At 36.5% G+C, this 21,887-nt stretch overlaps 1 protein-coding gene across 34 annotated transcripts in view; it reads left to right on the forward strand.

Annotated features, from left to right (window-relative positions):
* Positions 1-21,887, forward strand: part of EIF4G3 (eukaryotic translation initiation factor 4 gamma 3) — a 319,514-nt gene that overhangs the window by 45,329 nt on the left and 252,298 nt on the right. The window lies entirely within an intron of this gene.

A 21,887-nucleotide genomic window follows, 5' to 3' on the forward strand; every position in this document is an offset into this window, starting at 1 on the left:
GAGATAGTTGCTGTTTGAATCTCAAGTCTTCAAGATATATTATTGCTAGTAAGCCTGGATGGCCTTATGCATAGGTAGGGTTAAGGCATTCATTCATTTGTTTGTTTATTCAGTGAACACATATGGCATATCTGCTATGTACCAGGCATTGTATTAAGAGCCAGGGACAGAGCAGTGAATAAACACAAGCCCTGTTTTCACAAAACCTATATTTTAACAGGGGTAGAAAGATGGTATCAAACATGTAAAGTCACATGGTAGTAAGTGCTATACAGACAAATAATGCAGGATACAGAGAAGCTGGAGAGAGTTGTTTTTTTACATAGGGTGGTCAAGGAAGTCTTTTTTTAAGGGGAGGTTTAAACAAAGAGATGAAGGAAGTGGAGTTTTAAGTTGTGGGATATCTACATATCTGTGGAGAGAGTGTCTCAGGCAGGAAAGTGGTAGGTGCAAGATCTCTGAGGTCGTCCCATGTACACATATTTGAGGTAGATAAAGGAGGCCATGTAGTTCAACATGAGAAGTTAGGGGCAAGTTCATGTAGGCCCCTGTAGGAAATGGTCAGGAGTTTGGATTTTATTCTGAGATGGAAGGCCATTGGAGGGTTTAGAGCAGAGAAATGATATTTATGTGACTTTTGTAAGAATTTCTCTAATTTTACATATACCTACCACCTAGATTCTGTAATTAACATCTTATTATATTGCTTTATCTGTCTCATTCTGTCTGTAGATACCAGGAAGACCCTGTTTTCTTTTAAAATAGTTGCTCAGTTTCCTAGACAATATTTAAATTTTACTTTTATAACATTTTTCTTTGAGCTTGAGGGATCTATTCATGTGGTAAAATAGGAATACTTCCAGAAATATCAAACTATTTTTGGTCATTTATTTATTAAGGTGTATATATATCTATTTTTTTAAATTGCTTTTTCTCTCCAAATCCCCCCAGTACATAGTTGTAAATTTTAGTTGTGGGTCCTTTTAGTTGTGGCATGTGCGATGCTGCCTCAACATGGCCTGTTGAGCAGTGCCATGTCCGTGCCCAGGATCCGAACCGGCGAAACCCCGGGCCACTGAAGTGGAGCTCACGAACTTAACTACTCAGCCACGGGACCCCTATTAAGGTATATTAATTGTGGTTGAGATTTAGTCTTTTGCTATTTTAAGTGATGCTAAAGATACTTGATGCCTATGAAGGAAGGAGGGGGAATGCCACTAAGTGGGGCAAAGTAGGTTAGAATACAGAAGTGAGAGTTCTGAGGGCAAACTCAACTACTTCATCAGTTGTCCTAGAGCCATTTCTGTTAATGTGTTAACTTTAATTCCTGACGCCTTTGTTTCCCTTATCTTGATGTAGTTTTTATTTATTTAAGTGCTCTTCAGCTTCAGAATCAATACTTTATACAAATACAGTGTAGTATTGTGGTTGAGTATGGACTATGGAACCAGAATGCTTAGATTTGAATCCCAGCCTTGGGATTTTTTTTTTTTTTTGCCTTTTCTGTGCCTCAGTTACATCATCCTGAAATGGTACAAAACATTGGAACTTTCCTCCTAAGTCTGTTGTAAATGCATTAATGTGCATAGAGCAGGGTCTGGCATAGTTAGTGCATAATAATGTTAGATATTCTATTATATGGAATTGTAACCATAAGATTTTCCTTTTAAGGGTCCTTTGTCATTGACAAAGTGAGATCAGTGTTTGAACAGTTTCAATAGTGTTTAAACATTGTTTCTAGGACTTCTTTAGTAAATATAATTGGATTAGTTATTCAAGCATAAGTTATCTCTACATACCCAATATCAGACCAATTTCAAGGAGGTGTTAGCGCTTAGAATTTTAATCATCACTAGTTTTATTTCAAAATAGAAAAATGAACCAGGCACGTCTTGATCTTCTGGAAGTTAGCACGCTCCATCAAAATCAATCAGCTGTTGACAAAGGTCGCTGTGAAACAAAAACAAATAATAGGCTAATGGAGCATCTTAATTAAAACTCCCGTTTTAGTTTTGTCATATTAATCTGACTTTTGCAAATTACTCAGATGTGTTAACGTGTTATATACTATTCTATGTTAATGTTAGAGCTTTGATACCATTAAATAAACTTTTAGTTAGAGCTGTAATTATCAGAAGTTTTTACTTTCCAAGAGCTCAGTTCTCCAGGCACGGACTGTCATGTTATCTTGTTTTATGCTAAGGTGACCACATTATTTATCATACTGTCTAATAGTGTCTCCTCTTTTAAAAGTCTGTTCTTTGTAGCTCTTAAGCTGCATATGGATAAGCCAGATTTGATCTTTTACATATTAGCATTGTAATGGGTACACAGTTATTGAGAACTCAGTGGCTTTAAATGGATATATAATTAAACTAAATTTCTTGCACCCCTTCATATTTGTAGCAGCTGATACTGCCTTGGTACATTTTTTGGTAATATGTGCCACTTTGGACATGGACGTGTGGAACTTGTTTCCTAACCTGGATGACTTGAAACAGTTAATTGATGTGGAGGTAATTTTAGATCTACTTGGTCTTAAAGGACAAGGCCAGAAAACACTGTAGTAACAGAAAATCATGACTGGAATATTATCCTCTTCTCTTTTTTTGCTTAGTGATTGAGAAAAGGAGCTCCTTAGTGCGTGTTTTCACAAAAATGAAGGTCTTTTAGTTTGACTAGTTTAAAATGGTTAGTCTTCATCTTATTCAAAGAATTATACTATTTAACAGTATACTTTGTTGGTAGGCCAAAACGAATGTCATTTTATGCTTCCTTTAAGAAAGACTGTACAGAAAAATTTGAAAGCCAACATACTAAAATCTTAATCAATCTTGAGTATGACAGCTTGAGATGATTTAAAAATTCCGAAGAATCTGTTCCTACTGTAGGCAGTCAAGCCTTCCTCTCTGTATGTGCCTCAGTGAATTGGCCTTCTATAGAAGCAAAATAAAGCCTACCCTAGGGCCAGCCTGGTGGCACAGAGGTTAAGTTTGCATGTTCTGCTTCTTGGTGGCCTGGTGTTTGCCAGTTTGGATCCTGGGTGCAGACATGGCACTGCTTGGCAAAAGCCATGCTGTGGTAGGCGTCCCATGTATAAAATGGAGGAAGATGGGCATGGATGTTAGCTCAGGGCCAGTCTTCCTCAGCAAAAAGAGGAAGATTGGCAGTAGTTAGCTCAGGGCTGATCTTCCTCAAAAAAAAAAAAAAACCTACCCTATAAATTTCCATAGTAGGGTATCACTTTTGCTGGCTTTCTGGTGTTTGAAGCCACTAGTGCTGATGTAACAAGCAATAGCACATCTTTTCTACAGGTTCTTGGAATGCAATTTCACTGTGTGCCTGATGAAATTTATTGAAAGCTCTGTAATACACCTTGAGTTTGAGGATGAGATATATCATATTTGAATATTTAAGGAGGAGAATATATTTCCAATCCTTAAACTGATCCCTAGACCATGAGAAAGCTAACTGTGTGTACCACAGCATTTCTATCTCCTAAATGCCTTCACTGTATTAGCGTTTAATGCATGCTCTTTGTCATCACTGAAATTATAGTATTTCTGTATTTTTCATGGGACCCTTGTGGCAGAAATTTGCTTGATCATAATCTAGGAAAGAAGTTTCTTTTGCAGATACATTTGTTTTCTGCAGTTGAAAATAAAAAACTGTCTGATGTAATGTGTCTCCCTCCCTGTTTTTACTTTAGTGCTAGTAAGTTTTAAGCCAAATTTTTGGCACAAATGCTCTGATCTACTTCAGTATAGGTACTGAAGGCATCAGTTCCTTCTTTTTTTTCCCGTAAGTGTCTTGTCTTGTGTGATTTAAGTCCACCACGTCTCAGAGTCTTTGTGGACTAGGGCAGATAAAGAGAATTGCAGCATGTCCTTTGAGACTAGATAGATGTCTTATAACCTTCAAATATTTTGATAATTTTACCATTAGGAGAGAATGAGGAGGATTGTGAAGACATCTCAAAAGAGAAAAGCCTGACCATCAAATGGAACAGCAGTTTCTAGAGGATTTTATTTTTAATTGGGTTTGGGTTATATTACTCTCATATTTACATCCATATTTCCTACTGTGCCGTTTTGCCTTCATAGACATGATTTTGCCTTATAAATCTCTAGCCTCCAAAATCATCATGATTCAGTTCTTTCGTGAGTCTGAATTAGTAGTTATTTGAAACTCAGCATTGCTTCTGGTGTACATACAGTTACACATCATTCACATGTGTAGTGCAAACTGGCAGACTAAGCCCCCAGCTGATGTGTTAAATGCACTGGAAAGAAGTTTTTCACACATTTAAGTTGTGTTATTTTCTTGCGTGAAAGTCCTCGATATTATGGCGTGGACTGTAGTAATTGAATCACAGCTGAACTTGAATTAGCCCAAACTGAAAAATATCTATTGTCTGACATGGCAGGAAATTTCTTCTGTCTCTATGTGCTAATTGCTGAAAGTATTGAAACATTAGGTGTGTGAAAGCATATTAAATAATGAAATGTTTATTTAGAAAGCAGCATGTTTAAATTTGTAACTCATTTTCCACCTAATTTATGACATTCAAAAAAGATAATCCTCCTTTCACCTTGTATTTCATAACTGATAATAAATCAACAGGGAAATAAGTTACTTGGTTTCAGTTAGTTATTTAGTTTTTTTTTCCCCCAATATATGGGAGGATAGAAATTATTTGGCCTCTTAAAAATGTTTACATTTTGTTTTTATTTAGCAATTACAATTTATTCTTTGGTATAAAGAGTTTTCATATGAAATAATAGAAGAGATACTATGTTATGAGCTTATCTAAACTCCTTTATCCTTTCAAATTGAAATATAGCTTTGTGTAAGCTTCTCTCCAGTCTTTAAGTTCACTGTTTATAAATACATGAATTCATTACAGGGGGGAAATAGAGGATGGTGGCCATATGAATGGCTACTGGAACTGGAGCTCAGGTGACTTGGGTTGAATTTCTACTCAGACCCTCACTAGCTGTGTGACCTTGGGAAAGCCACCTAACCTGTGTTCCTCCGTTTCCTAATCTGTAAAATGGGTTTAATAATAGCACCTATTTCACAAAGTTGTTTTGAGTTTTAAATGACAAGTGCATGTATATGCTTAGCATGGAGCCCAGAGAGTGCTCAGTGGTGCCTGCTATTATTATTGTGTTGAATTTCATCATTCTTCCCCCAACGCCCTGTCAGTGTTGAGAGGCTCTTTTCTCCAGCGCAGCACCTCTCTCCTTATCTTCAGCATCTCCCTTCATTCCAGTTGCAGATTGAGGTGGAGCAATTAGCCTTTGGTTTTTATAGCAAAAGCACATGTTCTTATTGAGCTTCAGATTTTAGAATGAAACTTTCCCCCACTTTTTTATGCTACTCACCTAATTCTTAGCTGGGGCGTTGAAGTAGGACTTTGAAGTGATGGAGTAGTTATCAGTGATCACTTAAGTATTAGGAATATCTAGAAGATCCCTGGGGTATCCAACTAGAACACTCCTATTGTTACTCATCTGTGTGACAGATTAAAGGATGGGCCCAATAATTTATAAATTCTACTTAGGTTACTGTGTCTTCTCTCTTATATATAGAGGAAGTGAAATAAGATTCTTTAAAGGTAAACAAAACTTAAATATATACATTATTTAGTTATGTATGTATAGTTGGTAAATACAGTTGATCTTAGAAAAGGGAGGCTTGAAGGTAAGAGTAGTCATGAAATACTTTGTCAGAGAGGAAGGATTTAAACTTGGTCTTGAGGAATGCTTAGGATTTAGTTGAGTATGGAGGAGCTAGGTGGTGAGGATGAGGCAAAGGTGTAGAAGAGAAAATATGATATATTTAGAGAGCACTGAAGGAATAACAGTGAAACCCCCCCAAAGCTAACATTTATTGAGCGCTGACTCTGTGCTAGCCACTGTGTAAGGGATTAACTCATTTAATCTTCACAGCAGCTCCATTTTGCATATGAGGGTTGGAAACTTGGCCAGGGTGGCCAACTTGTGGAGCCATAATGCTGCCTCCTAATTTTGTTATAATGGAAGAATTGTATTTGTGCATAGATGAAGTTTATCTGTTGCTGTGTAACAAACCACCCCAAAACAATTGTAAGTGAACGTCACAATAAATTTTCACATACTGAAATCACCAGTATCGAATATTGAAACCATAGCATATTACCAGTACCACAGAAGACCCGTAGGTTCCCTTCCAGTCAGTCTGTGCTCCTACTGACCTACTTCTAACAACATAGATTATTTTTGTCAGTTTTTGAACTTTATATGTATGTAATCACATAGAATTTTCCTTTTTGTGTCTGGTTTCTTTTATTCAACATTGTGAGATTCATACCAGTTGTATGTAGTTGTAGTTCATTCTCATTGCTATACTGGTTTCTTTTTTTAAAAAAATTGATTTAATTGAAACTTAAAAAAAAAGTTTGAAAGTGTTTTAGCATAATAGAAATATAAATGGACAAACTTTTTTAGAGAAAGAGAGAGGCATTGAAAATGTTTATGTGTAAGGTTCTAAGCTTATATAATTAAAAACTAATTTATGGATGCTAAAGAATATACTATTTTAAAGGGCAAGTTATTTTTCTGAGCTTATTGTTGACATAATCTGAAATGTTAAAATTCCAGTCATATAATTATGGTCAATATCTATTCAAAATAAGTAAGTTGTCTTTTCCATTTTTCTCTTTAAAAACAAGCAATAAGGAATCTTATGAAGATGGAAGATGAACTTTTTGAAGTGGTACAGGTGGATAAGTAGGCTCAGTGATGATCTTGAGTTGAGGTGGGAAATCCTGGAGTGAGATTTAAATTAACTTTGTCCTAAGAGCCAGACGAAGAAGGACGACGTGGTCATTGTATATGCTGTAAGTCAGTGATTCTCAACTGGCTTGCTCTAGGTTGCACAGAATTGCCTATTTAAAAGTGGTTTGTAAAAAAATTTTTTTTTCTTTACCACAGATGTTTGTGGGTGGTGCCAAACTTTAGAGTAATGGAGTTGATGCCTTTGGTGATCTTTGCTAAGAAATGAGAAATGAAAGTAACCATGGATGGGATTTATTATTTTAAAAATGTATGTGGCTGGGAAATCAGTGGTAGAGAGCACAGCAAAGGAAAGGAAACTTCACAGTATCTCCTGCCCTCTGATTTCTACATAAGACGTTTTACATATTCTTGGAGCTTTTGGTTTCCTCTCTGTAGTTCTTCCTCTATTCTCAGCAGTACGGATGATCTCACTGACTTAGCTGAGGAGAGCAAAGCAGTGGGAATGTAAGATGAGGAAATGTGTCCTCATTCCACTTCCTGTTTCTTTATGAAAGTATTTCTATGTTTGTATCTTCACTCAACTTCCTTTGGAAGTCTTCATTTCTGTTATAAATTCCCGGTCACCTTCTTTTGGTTCTGTTTCCATTCCCTTGCATATCTCTCAAGTTTCCTGCTCCCTTATTTACTGGCCTTCTCCCTCACATGCACATTCTTGACTTGGCTGCTGAATCCTTCCCTTGTGCCCGTAACTTGTTCAGAACTTTTCTGTGCTAAAGGTTCCTGTCTTGAACTGCTGTTATTTGAGCCGTTATTTCACTGGTTTTGTTTGTTTTGTTTTCCTTTTTTAACTACAAAATTGCTGATATTGGTCTCTTTGTTTCCAAGTTCCTTATCACTCATTCAAATACCTTAACTCTGTACCATTTGGCTGCTGCTCTGGTTTTTCTTTAGTTGTTCTTAACCTTGACTGCAACTTGGAATTATTTGGAAGGAGTTGAAAACCTGAATATCACTTCCACATTTAGTTCTGATTTAGTTCTAGAGTGCAGCCTGAGCCTTGAGGTTTTTATAAGCTCTTTAGGTGATTCTAATGTGTAGCCAAGGTTGAGAACCAATACCTTGATTGAAATCACTAGACATCAAATTGATTCCCTTATCAAGTCAGTTCTTAGAACCTGAATAAGTGTATTCCTGGGACTGGCCCCACGGGGAAGAACCCTTCTGTGTTTCTTGTGAGTCTCAGGTGAGAAGAGAATTAATGATTTGAAGGTCTTTTGACCCCAGTGGTCCTTCTCTTGCATTCTTTGTATTCCACTGGGTAGCTGGCTAGATAAATGTCTGTTCTACTGACCCAGCTGTCCTCCCAGCTGTGCAAGTCCCAGCGTCTTGGGCTGGAGGGAATAGGAAGCCCATTTTATTCTTGGGCACAAACTAAATTCTCTAGTATAGCTTTTATCAGTAGTAAAGCTGACGTTTTTATTCCTTCTCGACATCTCTTTCTTGCTTAGAACTTTGAAGGGATAGGAGTGTGATTACATTGGTTCTCTCAAATTCCAACGCATGCTACTACTTCATCCTTTTTATCCTCCCTGAGTTGAACGAGACAGAGTCACTAGAAGAACTTGGGACACTTACAGCCTAGGACAGGGCTTGTCTTACAGGGCTTACTGCTTGGAGTAGAGGAAACAAAAACATCCTGTGCGTGCACAGTGACCCTGTTTCAGATCCACTAATGTGAAAGAATGGCAGCAGCGTCCATTCTTTGTGCTAAGACGGATTTAGGGGCAAGAGAGCGTGATCCCCTGTATAGTTTCTCAGATTTGGTCTTTGGTTCATGTTTTCTTCCTATACTTCTCCAAGATTTCATCTGTTGCTGAAACCTTAAACCTTATCTCTAACATGACAACAAATGCATACTGCTTGTTCACCTGGACGTTTGCCTGATTGCCTGCTTCATGTTTTCTCTTGGAACATTCCGCAACTACCTTAGACTCAACAGAGAGATAGTGTTCACACATAAGCATCAGCAAAACCTGGGTTATAATCTTGACTTTGCCATTGACTTACTTTGTGGCCTTGTTTGGTGACTTTCCCCTTTTCACTTTTCTCATATGTGGAGGAGCGTGGTGGAATTAGAGTCCTTTCTAGTCCTGACATCCTGACTGTCTCATCTTGTGTGGACCTTGTGTGTATTTGCACTACCCATCCAGTCACAATATGCAGTCATAGAATATTCCAGGTGCATTGTTGTCCCTGTGTTTGTGTTTCCCTTACTTAGAATGCCTCTTGGTCTTTTCTCAGTCTTAGCCTTCCTCTGCAATCCATTTCAATCCTTTCTTGCTTGTGGGATGGTTCCTGATCATCCCAGTCCATAAATATTTGTTTTCTGAATTCTTATTGAGTCATTGACATCACTGATTGGCATTCCTTGAAAAACTTCTGGAATGGTTATTTGTTATATACATATATTATTTAACCAAATCGTAAGCTCTTTGAAGATCAGACTTTTAGTGGTTAATGTCCTGTACAGATGGGCATTTAGTATTTTCCTTTCACCTTTTGTATCCTAGTTGCCTATAACATGCTTTCCCATAATAGGCATTCACTATTAAGCCTTTACAGATTACTTTGTGGTCACCTTTGATAGTATTTAGAATAGATACTGTCACATTTCAACCTGAGATTGAGATTTGATAGCCTCTAAATGGAAAAACCTCTATTTTCCCCTCAAAATGTAATTAGTCTGAATATTTTGCTTGCAGATTACTTTGTGACTCTTTTTACATCATTTACTTACAAAAATATCTGCACCCTCATTTTTAAAAAACTTTTGTGATTTTTAATTGTTTAGTATTTGAGTTTATGAAGATTAAAGTCATAGGGTGAAAATGACATTTACTGAGATATTGACATACTGTTAACTGGTTTTATATAAGCTCCAGGAGGTGGGGACTTTGTGTTGTTAATCACTCATCTCCTTTTGCGAAGAATGATGTCTCGCATGAAGTAGGCTCTTTAATAGATGTTTGTTGAATGATTTCATTGAGTGCGTGAATGAATGTCTTATAGAACTGAGAGTATTTATGCTCTTTTTTGTAGCTCTTCATTGCTTTTGAGCTTTACATAAGCTGAAGAATGTCTTATTGTATCTGTTTCTCATTCCTTGATGTGGGAAGACCAAATGAGTATTGGATTTCAACCCACAGAACCCAAAATTTGGCTTTTGTCATCTTTTCTGATGGTGTGATGGATGGGGCTGAAGGTCAGATAGGGTAGGCTGGGATGGTGGTTCCAATGGGATTGTCAGTTAAAGGGGGTTGGCAACCAGCAAGATTGAAGGGATAAGGCCAAAATGGAGGTGGGAGGAGGTAATGTCATGGAACTAGGAAAGCCAGGAACGTATAGTAGAGTGGGCAGGTGACAGCTGGTCTGAAGGAGCTTTGATGAGATATGGATAACCTGCAGTGACTTTTTTTCTGGACTTTGTAACAGACTTGAAAGATCAGATCAGGATCTGTCGAAGGAGTAACATTTTTCTTTTTACAGTGGAGCCACAATTAGAGTACACACCAAGAAGGAAACATTAAGGAAGAGGAATATGTCTCTGTTTATTTTGACCCTAGTGTTAGAGTTGTGTTTTAGAGTTCATCTCAACAGTTTTTCAAACTTTCAAGTTTTATTTTTGTCTTCTAGCTATACATAAACTCCCCTGAGAAACAAAATATTTCTTCTGTATGGTTTTTGTATCTTTTTTTAAAAGGGAGTTCCAGTCTTTGCCACATCTTGGATATCATTTGTATGAAAGGATGATTGTAGTTGATTCTTCTAGCATGGGTAGAAATTAATTTTCCTTCAATTTTGTAGGCTTTCTATGGTGCTCTTTGCCTTTAGGAAGTTCTTCCTTGACTGCTGCGTGCCACACAGTGTAGTCCTGAAGATGTACAAATGATGATCAATCACTTTTGAAAATCAGCATGGTGCTTTAGACTAATGATAAGCTGCATAGGACCAAAGGTAGCTCAGGCCATTATTAGGAAAATTCCATACTTTCTCAGTTTCCTTAGTGGTACAGAGTTGAAATCAGGACTGGAAGGAAATAAAATTAACTTGTTAATAGTGATTATCACTGGCTTGTGGTTGAATGATTTTTAATTTCTTCTTTTAGTCTTGTATTTTAAAAGTTTCAACAAGCGTATATATTTTGTAATGAAGTTATTTTTGACATATAGTAATGAATACTAGCAAAATGCATGATTTAGTAAGTAAAAGGTAGTAATTTTATGTACACTACGTTAACTTTTTAAGAAAATGTGTACATAGGAGAAAAGACTGGAAGAAAATAGATAACAATGCTAGGAGTGGCCTAGGGAAATAGAATTGTGGGTAGTTTTTAAATTTCCTATTTTACAAAGTTTTGGTAATGTGAATACTGACATTTTGGCTTACAATATGAAAATTGTATCAGTGGTTTACTTGACAAAATTGACAACAATTCAAGAAGCTTAGTTAATTCTCACAATTTGTCACCATAGTGGATCCTTCCCATTTTCTCTCTGGTTATGAAACATAGATGATGCGTAGGGTAGGGGAGTAGGAGAAGGTAAGATTGATTGCTGCTGCTTCGTTGGGTTCTGGACAGATAAGCGTGCTATCTGTAAACAGCAGCAGGAGTAGGGAAGTGCTGTAGCTGTCAGTAGTAGAGTTGTGGTAGATTATGGCCGTGTTTGAGGGTGGGACGTTTCAGGAGGACATGATTAGCAGACAGTAAGACCTTTTGTCACTTAGTACAGTCTGGGTGTGAGTTACAGATGTGTGCGTCATCCCTGTAAAGATGGCAAGCTGAAGCACAGTAAGTGCTAATTGCATTCAGAGTTAAAGAATTTTGATACATGAACAGTGAGGGAAGGAACTCTTGCTCACAAACTGTTATTTTCATCAAAATCTTCATGCATCACTATTCCTCTTAATAGTGACAGCTTAAAGGTTGGAAGGCAATGAAATGGTTTGTAATGGCTAATATACACAGTGTGTTGTAGTTAGGATCCATTGTAAAGGAAGGTGAAGGTTTCCCCTCCCAACTTGTTGGGTTGAAGTAAAAGTCGTTTCATAAGGCCAAATGAAAAAGTAGAAGTGTGCTCAGGTGGTATTTTTGATATTTTAATTTATGTCAAATATTGAGTCCAAAGCTAAGTTTTCACATTTCTTGAAAGCTAGCTGTATCATAGCATATGTGTGCATTCATAAATTGAGGAAATGGAATGTATGTTGATATGTATGTGTACATTTTTCAATTATATTAGGAACTCTGCTTTGTTGGTAATTTTTGTTTGAAATATTGTATAGGAATTGTTTACATTTATTATAACGTATGAAATCTCTCCTTTAAAATACTGGTACTACTGCTACTAATATTAGTAATAATAATTGCTATTATTTGTTGAATATCTACCAGGTGCCAGGCTTGTTAAGAATACCATTTTACAAATTAGAAAACTAAGGTTGGTTGTGGATGTGGGATACTGGCTCAAGCCTGATTTTAAATTTATACTATTGCTTTTATACTGAGATGTATTTTGGGTCATATGAGTTGTTGAAATTCGTATTTATTAGCATAGTCTTCCTGCCCAATGTTGAATTTCAGATCTGTGAGGTCATATTTTCTGAAGACTGCATATGCAGTGCATTAGATTTTGGTTGTTGGATATTTTTGTCAGGACTTGGAGTTGGGGTGCTATTGTTAGTTTATGATTTGACCTAATTTTACTTATAAAGGAGTGATTACCGGATTGTAACAGATTTAATAAGATGTAACTGCAAGGAAATGGGGAAAATGAAGATGGGCTGCACTGAGAAATAGTTATAAAGATTAATAGATTATATAGCTCATCAAAAGTGACAGTGTCATTTATCTAGAATGTTGTATTTTAATTGGCTCCATTGTGTGAAAGTAAATGCTAAAAATTATTTTTGCAGATGGAATAGTAGACCAAATAGTTCTGTTAACACTTGGTACATTTATTTTCTCTATTTCATAACTTTTCTCTCATCTCACAATCTTCTTCATTTTGTTTTCATAATTGTGAATGACCCATATTTAGAAATTTCTTTCTCTTAAACCTATAGTGACCTGATATTTTAGATAATTTTGAAACAATCACAATGATTAATTTAGAAGCAATTTGTAAGAGCTCTTAAAAATGACGGTGTATGTATATGTGTAGAAACTTTCTGGAAAGATGCGTAGGAAACTTGGCAATGGTCACCTTCAGGAGAAAAAGATTGGATGATGGAGGGTGCTTTCTACCTTATATCCTTCTATACTGGTACTTTCTTCTTTATATGGTCTGTACCATTTGAATTTTTTTTAAACAATGATCAAATGATCTTAAAAAACTTAATTATAGTTGATAGGGCGTTTACAGACCTAAAGGCTGTGTTTATACCTGTGGTTTTCTTTTTCCTATTTTCAAAGTACATAATATTTTCTTGTTCCTTTTATTTGCCGAATAAACTTAGCTGCCATTCTTTGTTTTTACTATATCCCTTTATTCTCACTGAAATACCATTTTATTTCAGAAGTCAGTGTGGTTTCCAGAAAATTATTAGAGGCCCTTAGGGACTAGTAGATGATTTATTCATTTGCATATCATGACCCAGTAAAAATGAGGTTGCAAACTGTACATGAATTTGGCTTTTTATTCTCTACTGTCATTATACAGGAAATTTAGCCATGTGACCTTCAGCATGTGACTTAATTTCTCTGGGTCTTTTTTTCCCGTTCGTTTAGTTAGCCATTCATTTTTATGAGAGTATCTTCCAGGACGTTTCCAAATTTCACTTTTGCAATTTCATACCCATTTCAACTCAAGACAGAATTCGGTAATTCTTAAAGTAGTATTATAATCAGAATTTCTAGTTAAAAACCTCCATAGCGTTGAGAATAAACTTTATTAAAATGCATTTGCAATCTGGTTTGTTTCATAAGTGAAATCTAACGTAGTGCTATATAGTCAGCTGTATGCGTATAAAATCTTAGTCATGAAGTGGGATTTTGAAATGAAAATTTTTAGTAATGAAGACATTAACTTTATCTGTGTGTATTTCTTAAGCAAATTGACATTTCTATTTTTAATCTTAATACTGGAGAATGACCCTTTTCTTTGTTTAGAACCTCAAAGGAAATGGTGTCTTATGCCAACTGTAGCTTCACAGATCGTTATACAATGGGTTATCAGTCAAATTTAATTAAACTATGACAGCTTCTTTCACTGACTTTCTTTCAGTTGGTTAAGTTATGACAGTGAGGAAAATGCTTATGATCCACACCCTGAGGGTTTACTGTTTTCAAAGCAAGTATAGTGCACTGAAATGTGAGGTCTCTATTGTGAGCCTGTGTTAAACATTGAACTGTTGGCTTCAATAGAGAACCCACCTCCTTTGGTTGCTTGGTCTTTTGAAAAACATTGGAACAAAAAAATGAAATGTTTTTCTTAATTTAAACTTTGCTGATGTCTCCACAAGCAAATGGGACAGGATTATCATGGCTGGAGTCCAAATTAGAAGCCAAAATACTTTATTTCCTTTGTAGTTTTCTGAATGAACTAGATTGAAAGGGTCAATGTGAAATAAAAATGCAATTCCTGAAACTTTGTTTAATAGTAAAATGAGATGTCGTATAAGCAGGGAGTGTGAGTCCTTTTTGCTGGTCTGTGTTAATAGACAAAGACTGGGTAGCTGCATGCTTGGACAGCTTTTCTGTGTCCTTGCAATTTTCATCTTTATTGTAGCCAAGCAGCTGAGGAGATATCCCCATCCTCCCTCTTCTCCTGCCCGCCCCCCCCCCCCCTTTTCTAAAACTATATACTGGGATATTCAATGGCCTTGCATTGACCAGAAAGACAAAGAGTGCTTTCATACTCGGGGTTTAGCCACAGCCGGTGTGCTGGGCCTTTGTTAGGGCTTGCACTAGCCTTTTCTCTTTCAGCATCCCCAATCTGATTGTTCATATTTTGCAGCAGCAACAGTATCATTTTTAGAATTTTACCTCCTTACTTAAAAGTAAGCAGTTGCAAAAGAAAAAGCCAATTTATTTTAATGAAAAATGCAAAGAAAAGCAAAGCTTAATTTCCTTTTGTGTTTTTTTTGGTAAAGAAAGTGCATTGCTGCAGTTAAGTTGCCATAGTACAAGACTTGATCTTGTTGAAATTATTCTGAAAAGTACAGTCAAAACGAACTTTATTTCCTTTTTGTATGGCTGTGTGTCATCTAGCTTATTGTTGGTACTTGATATTCATTCATGAAATAGAGACAAGAATCTTTTTCACCAGTGTTAGTTTTTAATGTTTTATTAGGTAATATGAGGTGGAGAATTTAGACAGTTACGTGGTTATTCAAAGAATGTCTTTTGCCTCAGTTAATAGGCAAAAGTAATCGTGTTACCTTTGTCCTACGTTTTGCTTGTATAGAAGTAAACCATCAAGATGAAATAAGCAAAAGTTATTTTAAAAAGCATGTTACATTTGGATATGTAAACTATCAGAGCTGGACTATATTTTACAATTTTATTTTTAATTCAATTTCTAATTTACTCACGAATTCCCTGTTGTGCTTTGCACGGATGACTCATGTTTTAGAGAACTATTTTATGCATATAGAAAATTACAGAACAAACACTAGTGCACATACCACCCAGCTTTTTCGTATTTGTATTCTTGAGAGATTTTTGGAGGATTTACTTGTTGACTGAAACATCATTATGCGGCACATGACTTTATACTAAATTTTTAGATGCTAAAGCTCGGTTGTCACATGTTCTAAGAAGCGAATATAATATGCACAATGGTGAAAGCTTATTCACAGTTATGTTATATAAATATTTCTTTGAAATCTGAGGGAGATTTTCTCTTATTTTGTCACTGGTTCAGCTGCTCTTGGTGTATGTACCTCATTTTAACCTTCACATTAGAAAGAGGAATTGCTCTTAGAGATCTTAATGTTACCTATGGTTTATTGTATGCCTACCATATACCAAGCACTGGGTTAAATGCCTTAAAGAAATCCTCTAATTTAAACTGTATGTCAACTCTCTGAAGTAGGTACTATTATTGTCCGTATTTCCTGGTGAAGACACGTATGCTTAGAGGTGTTAAATGTAATTACCCCAGAAATCACACACGTACTAAGTGGAAGAACTGGAATGCTAAAATAAAATTTGTACTTGAGATCACTGATGTGAGTAAACTGTCTCTTGGGGCCGGCCCTGTGGCGGAGTGGTTAAGTTCACGTGCTCCACTTCGGCGGCCCAGGGTTTCTCCAGTTCGGATCCTGGGTGCGGACGTGGCACCGCTCATCAGGCCACGCTGAGGTGACGTCCCACATAGCACAACTAGAAGAACCTACAACTAAAAATATACAACTATGTACCAGGGTGCTTTGGGGAGAAAAAGGAAAAATAAAATCTTTAAGGAAAAAAAACCCTGTCCTTTGAGTTCAGTGTTTTTAGAACTGCTGTAACCTCTTTGATGCAGTCTGAAATTGTTTCAGTTAAGTTCTGGGCCTGAAGTTGAAGTTTATGCAAGTCCTTTGAAACCCAGGTGTTGGCTGGAATTATTGGTTCAGTTTATAGATTAAAGGGCTTGTGTGGGATGTGTTTAATTCAACTCAGAGCTCTTGGACTGAGCTGATGCCACTGGCTTTGTCTGTCTCAGTTGCTGTGCCATTCCAGACAGAGATCTCATGAGGCTGGTGCTTAACTACTTAAACCTGAGGCTAGAGAAAAGGAAAAGAGGGTTGGGAGAAAGGAAGAACAAGAAGTCTTTGTTTTTCCAGTGATTTGAACTACACTGATGAGTGAGGGTCCTCTTGGAAGGGCCCAGAGTGTAAGATCCTAAGGAGGAGGTGAAGAAGTACATGAGCATGGTTGAGGCCCAGGTGGAGTGGCTCCGTGGGGAAATAGTAGAGAAGGCTACCATTGCTACATTTATTTTAGAATTGTGCTAAACATGGGCTAACAGAGTGTACTCCAACATACATACTAGTTTGTTCTTCTTTTCAGAAAGAACATTAATGAGTAATCATATTTCATTTCTCAGATGCACAGTAGTTCTCTTGTCAGTGAATGAAAAGCCCTTTAGATTTTTCTCATGACCTCATTTGATGACCATTTTTGCATTAATTTAGCATAACTACATTTATGGGGTTTTCTGGTGCCCTTACTCACTTGGAGCATTGTGCTTCTGGTCTGCTTACCTAGGTTTACTCTGCTCTAGGAATTTTATTCTGGATATTAGTGGCGTTGAGATTCTGCTCCTGGCATCAAGGGGCCCTGTGAGAGAGAGTATGGTTTTCTTAGAGTAGCATACTATTTAGGAGGCAGAGGTCAAAACTGTTTCAATAATTGCTCTAAGATATTTTTTGCCTTTTTTGCTTTATTGACATTTTTCACTGATGGTGCAAAAATCCATGGTAGGTCAAACTGCTGGCACCTTAGCGTGAATCAAGGTGGATCAACTGTACTAGTGATGATGCTGTTCTTCACCAACAGGAATCCCCTAAAAAAGCACCAGTTTCACTTAAAACCTTTGATAAAACAATAAAACTTAATTCATTTTATTGACTCGAGTATACACTTTTTTAATATTCTGTGTGATCGAATGGGAGGTATGCATAAAGCCCTTCCATCACATAATTGTCCGATAACGGTTTTAATGAAAACCACTTGTGTGACTTGCAGGCGGAACTAACAGTGCTTTTCGTGTAACACCATTTTTACTTGAAAGAATGATAAACTATAATTATTCAGACTTAGATATTTAGCAGATGTATTTTCAAAAATAAACAAGTCTGTCTGTCACTTCAAGGAAAACTGTTGCCAATAATAAAATTACAGGTTTCAAGTGAAAATTAGAATATTGGAAACTTGTTTCTGCCACTATGAATTTGACAGCTTCCCAATACGTAAGAGACTTTTCTGATGAGATAAGCGGTGATGTTAACAGATTTGATATTTAATATTATGCAATGAAATGTGTCCACATCTGGAAAATCTATATAACTTAATGCACCAATATTTTCCAGATGATCAGTTCATGATGTTACATACGTGTATGCATAGGTGAAAAGTATGCATAGGTGAAAGATACATTTCAAATGCAATATAGAACAATTGATTTTGATGTAACTGTATGTAAAGTTAATTGATATGGTTTCAGATTCCAGATTGTACCTAACCTTTGAAAATTACCACTTGTCACATTTTGGTGTAATAGCAGAAAAGAATATGCACAATTATCAGGAAAGGCTATTAACATACTCCTCCCTTTTTCAACCACACATCTCTGTGAGACCAGATTTTCTTCATAGACTTCAAAATAACATTTTGCAATAGATTGAACCTAGAAGCACATATAAGATTCCAGCTGGTCTTCTATTAAACTAGGAAGTTAGCAAGTAGAGGGATCAAGATTCAAAATCAGGCCTTGCTTTTCCTAAAAGTCGTTGTTTTCTTTCCATTTTATCTTCTTCCTCCCAAGCAATAGGAGTAGATAAGGAAAAATAAGAGAATCAGCTTTATTTCTCTGCCCAGTTTTTTTCCCCCCGATTCCCTTTTCTTTGCACACCTGTGGAGTCTTTCCCTGCTGAACTTGGGTCATCTGAGTTGTTGGTGTCTCTCTTGACTGACCGATGTGTAGTGCCTGCAGCTGGGTAGGCTGACTGGAAGAGAGGCAGGGTATTAGCATTTAGGTACTTGGATTTGATGTTTGAAGCAATACCTGTTCTCTTTTGGGAGATGGTTGGGCTGACTTGAGTGCCCTGTCCTTTGTTCCAGTCTTCACATGAGAAATGATCCTTTTGGTCATTCAGGCCAAGATTTATTTTGACAGAATAATCTCTACCCTAAAAGCCTTTTTCTGGCAAAAAGAGAAGCAGGCAGCTTTGGATTCTAACTAGCTTTGGAACAAATTTGCTTGTATGAATTCTTCAAGTAGGAATTCTTACTAGTCTTTTGTCTAGTTGGAGAAAGGATGTTAACCTAGGGAATAATGAGAAAGTGTCTGAACAGTGTTCTCGCATATAAGGTACCATTTATTGAACACCTATTATGTACTAAGTTCTTTATAAGGATTATTTATTTCACTTAATCCTTACAGTAGTTCTTTGAGGTATTACTTCCTTTCTCTTTTTGCAAATAATAGATAGGATAACTGAGGCTAAGTGAAAGGAAGCAAGTACATCTCTTAGAACAAAGTAGGGAAGCCAGGACTTTAATGCAGGTAGTAGTTGGGAGTTGAAAGGATTTAGATTAGTGGAGGGAAGAAGAGAAAGCATTCCAGGCATTGGGAGTTACAAGATTAAACAGTAAAGACTGGTGTGTGTTATTTAGGAGAGGCTTCATTTTAGGGAGTGGGAAATAAAGTTTAAGTAGGAGAGATCCCAGGTAGTGGTGGTAATCAAATCACAGGATTTGGACTCGGAGATAAAAAACAGTTGGGCAGCCATGTCTTGTTCATTGGTGACCACTGTGTTGTTCAGAAAGATTGATCTGATGATAGTGTACTGTCTGAATTGAACAGGAAGAGACTCTAGTCAGGAAAATGCAGGCAGCTGCTGCAAGTAGTGAATGAGGATCTGAATTGAGGTAGTGGCCTTGGCCTTGGGAAGGGAAAGATGAGAATGGCTTCTAGAAAAAAGTGATAAAGAGAGGAAATTGAATGAATTTATAAGCTGAAGTTGTATACTAATAATTAGCTTGCACATTAGTTAATGATTGCACTGCTGCTGCAGAGGTAGTATAGATTGACTCATTTTAGCTGATAGGGTTTTTTTCTTGAATAAAAAAATGTTTTATGCAGTAGAGTTTATTGATATATAACATTGACTTTTAGATAGAATAATTATATGCATCTCTGCAGAGGTTATTGATAAGAATGTAACTGGTATGGCACTGTAACACAAAAATAGGAATATAACTGGTATGATACTGTAACAAAAAAATTTATTCCTGTGATTTTCTTTTTTTTTCTTTTTGAGGAAGATTAGCCTTGAGCTAACATCTGCTGCCAATCTTCCTCTTCTTGCTGAGGAAGACTGGCCCTGAGCTAACGTCTGTGCCCATCCTCCTCCATTTTATATGTGGGACGCCTACCATAGCATGGCTTGATAAGCAGTGTGTAGGTCTGTGCCTAGGTTCTGAACCGGTGAACCCTGGGCTGCTGAAGCGGAGTGTGTGAACTTAACTGCTGCGCCACTGGGCTGGCCCCTCAGGAATAAATTTTAACGGAGAACCAGGTTATAGAGTTTTAACTCTGGTTTTATTGTTTCCTAGTTATGTAACCTAGGACAAGCTGAATTTCAACATTTAGCTTTATATAATTAACATTTTTGAGGCCTATCATGTATTTAGAATTGTAATTAGAAATGTAAACAACTTTATTTTTTTAATAGATGGAGAAAACAGTATTTGTTTAATATTTAATATAAATACGCTATTTAGTGTAGTTAAATAGTTGCAGGCAGTAAATCTTGAGCCTCTAGGTTGCTGTTTTCCTAAGATTTTTGTTGATATTTGATTAGCACAGCTAGGAAGTATCCAGAATCCTTAATTGACTCAGTCATACAGCTTAGAGGGAGGCCAGCTCTACGTTAGCCTGACTTGGAATTGTGTTGGTCCGGAACCTTGATGTAAACAGCAGGGGATGCTGAAAGAGATAGAGAACAGGGAGGCAGACCAGGAGCAGCTTTTGTGAATTAAATATTCACATGTGCTGGGATTGTTTGATTTGAAGCCTTATGCGAGTTTAGAATTTCTCTGTACCTATCCATGCTTGAATGTTAAGTACCAAAATATACCAGAACTAATTTGAAGTTACTTTTTATTAAAATGTCACTTGATCTTTTATGCTAAAATCGACTATTTGTGGATAAAGAAAAATGACTCTCTTAAATTCAAGGAGTCAGAATTTGGATATTCATCCTGGATTTATGTGTAATTAACACTAGTCATTGAAAGCGTGTCAGATAACAAAGGAGCTCATTTGATTTGGGAACATTGTCATTAGATAAGAGCAGAGTATTGGTATGTTTTGTATTGTATTTCCAGTTGTTGTCTCCCTTGCTCTTTTTGTTGTTTTTCAGTTTTCCAAATATTTGTACCTTTCTGATCTTAGTGCTCAAATTTATTTTAAAATCACTTTATTAGCCTACCATCTTTGAAAAATGACGTCTGATTGTTTCACAAATTTTTTTGGAAGACTCTTAAATTTAAACATGTGACACTGGATACATGGTGATTACATTGGCCTGGAATTTATGCAAGAAAGTCATCTTGGCTACACCCATTCTACATAAGAACATAAAATCTACTGAAAACCTTTCTATTAGTTTATTATAACATGCTTGCCTTTCAGAATTTTATGTTGAAAAGAAATGCTGCTGACTGTTTTAAGAAAGAAAACATCTTTCTGGGAATTGGGCGTGTCTAGAACGAGAAAGGAAAACATTGCCTGTAGTTATTTCCATACCTCAGAATCACCAAATAAAAGAACACTGACTTCACATGGGTCTATCTTGTAAGAGATTACGTTTAGAGTTGCAGTAAGTTTGTAGGATTTTGTTTCTTTGTCAGGACATTTTTATTGAATATTGAAAGTAGTTGATAATGATGTAATTACAACTTTGTATTGTCTTTGTTGGTATTATTTTAACAAAAATCTAAAGATAATCCATGTTTTTTGCTTCGTGATTAAAAACAGACTTATGTCATCTTATTTGTTCATTAAGTATGGCTGGGGGGGTTCTGTTCTCTTGGGTGGCTCTGAGTGCTGTGAGATGGACTTGTAGAATGCTTTGCAGCTCTTGCTGTGAATTTGCTAGTAGATGGAGTGATTATAAAATGTTTCAGTGTACTTTGATATTATTAAGAAATGATGACTACAGAAGGAAGGAAGGAAGGAAGAGAATTACATTTTCTGAGCAGTAGTGGTTGGTATTTTATATTGCCATGTATATTCGTCAGATCATTTTCTTTCGGGGAAAAATTAGATTTACTTAAATTTTAAGTGGGCGTGGGACTTTGGAGATGAGTTTTGCTAATAAAAGTATTGATTT

This window comes from Equus asinus, chromosome 5 (assembly GCF_041296235.1).
Source record: "Equus asinus isolate D_3611 breed Donkey chromosome 5, EquAss-T2T_v2, whole genome shotgun sequence".
Classification (NCBI taxonomy): Eukaryota; Metazoa; Chordata; class Mammalia; order Perissodactyla; family Equidae; genus Equus; species Equus asinus.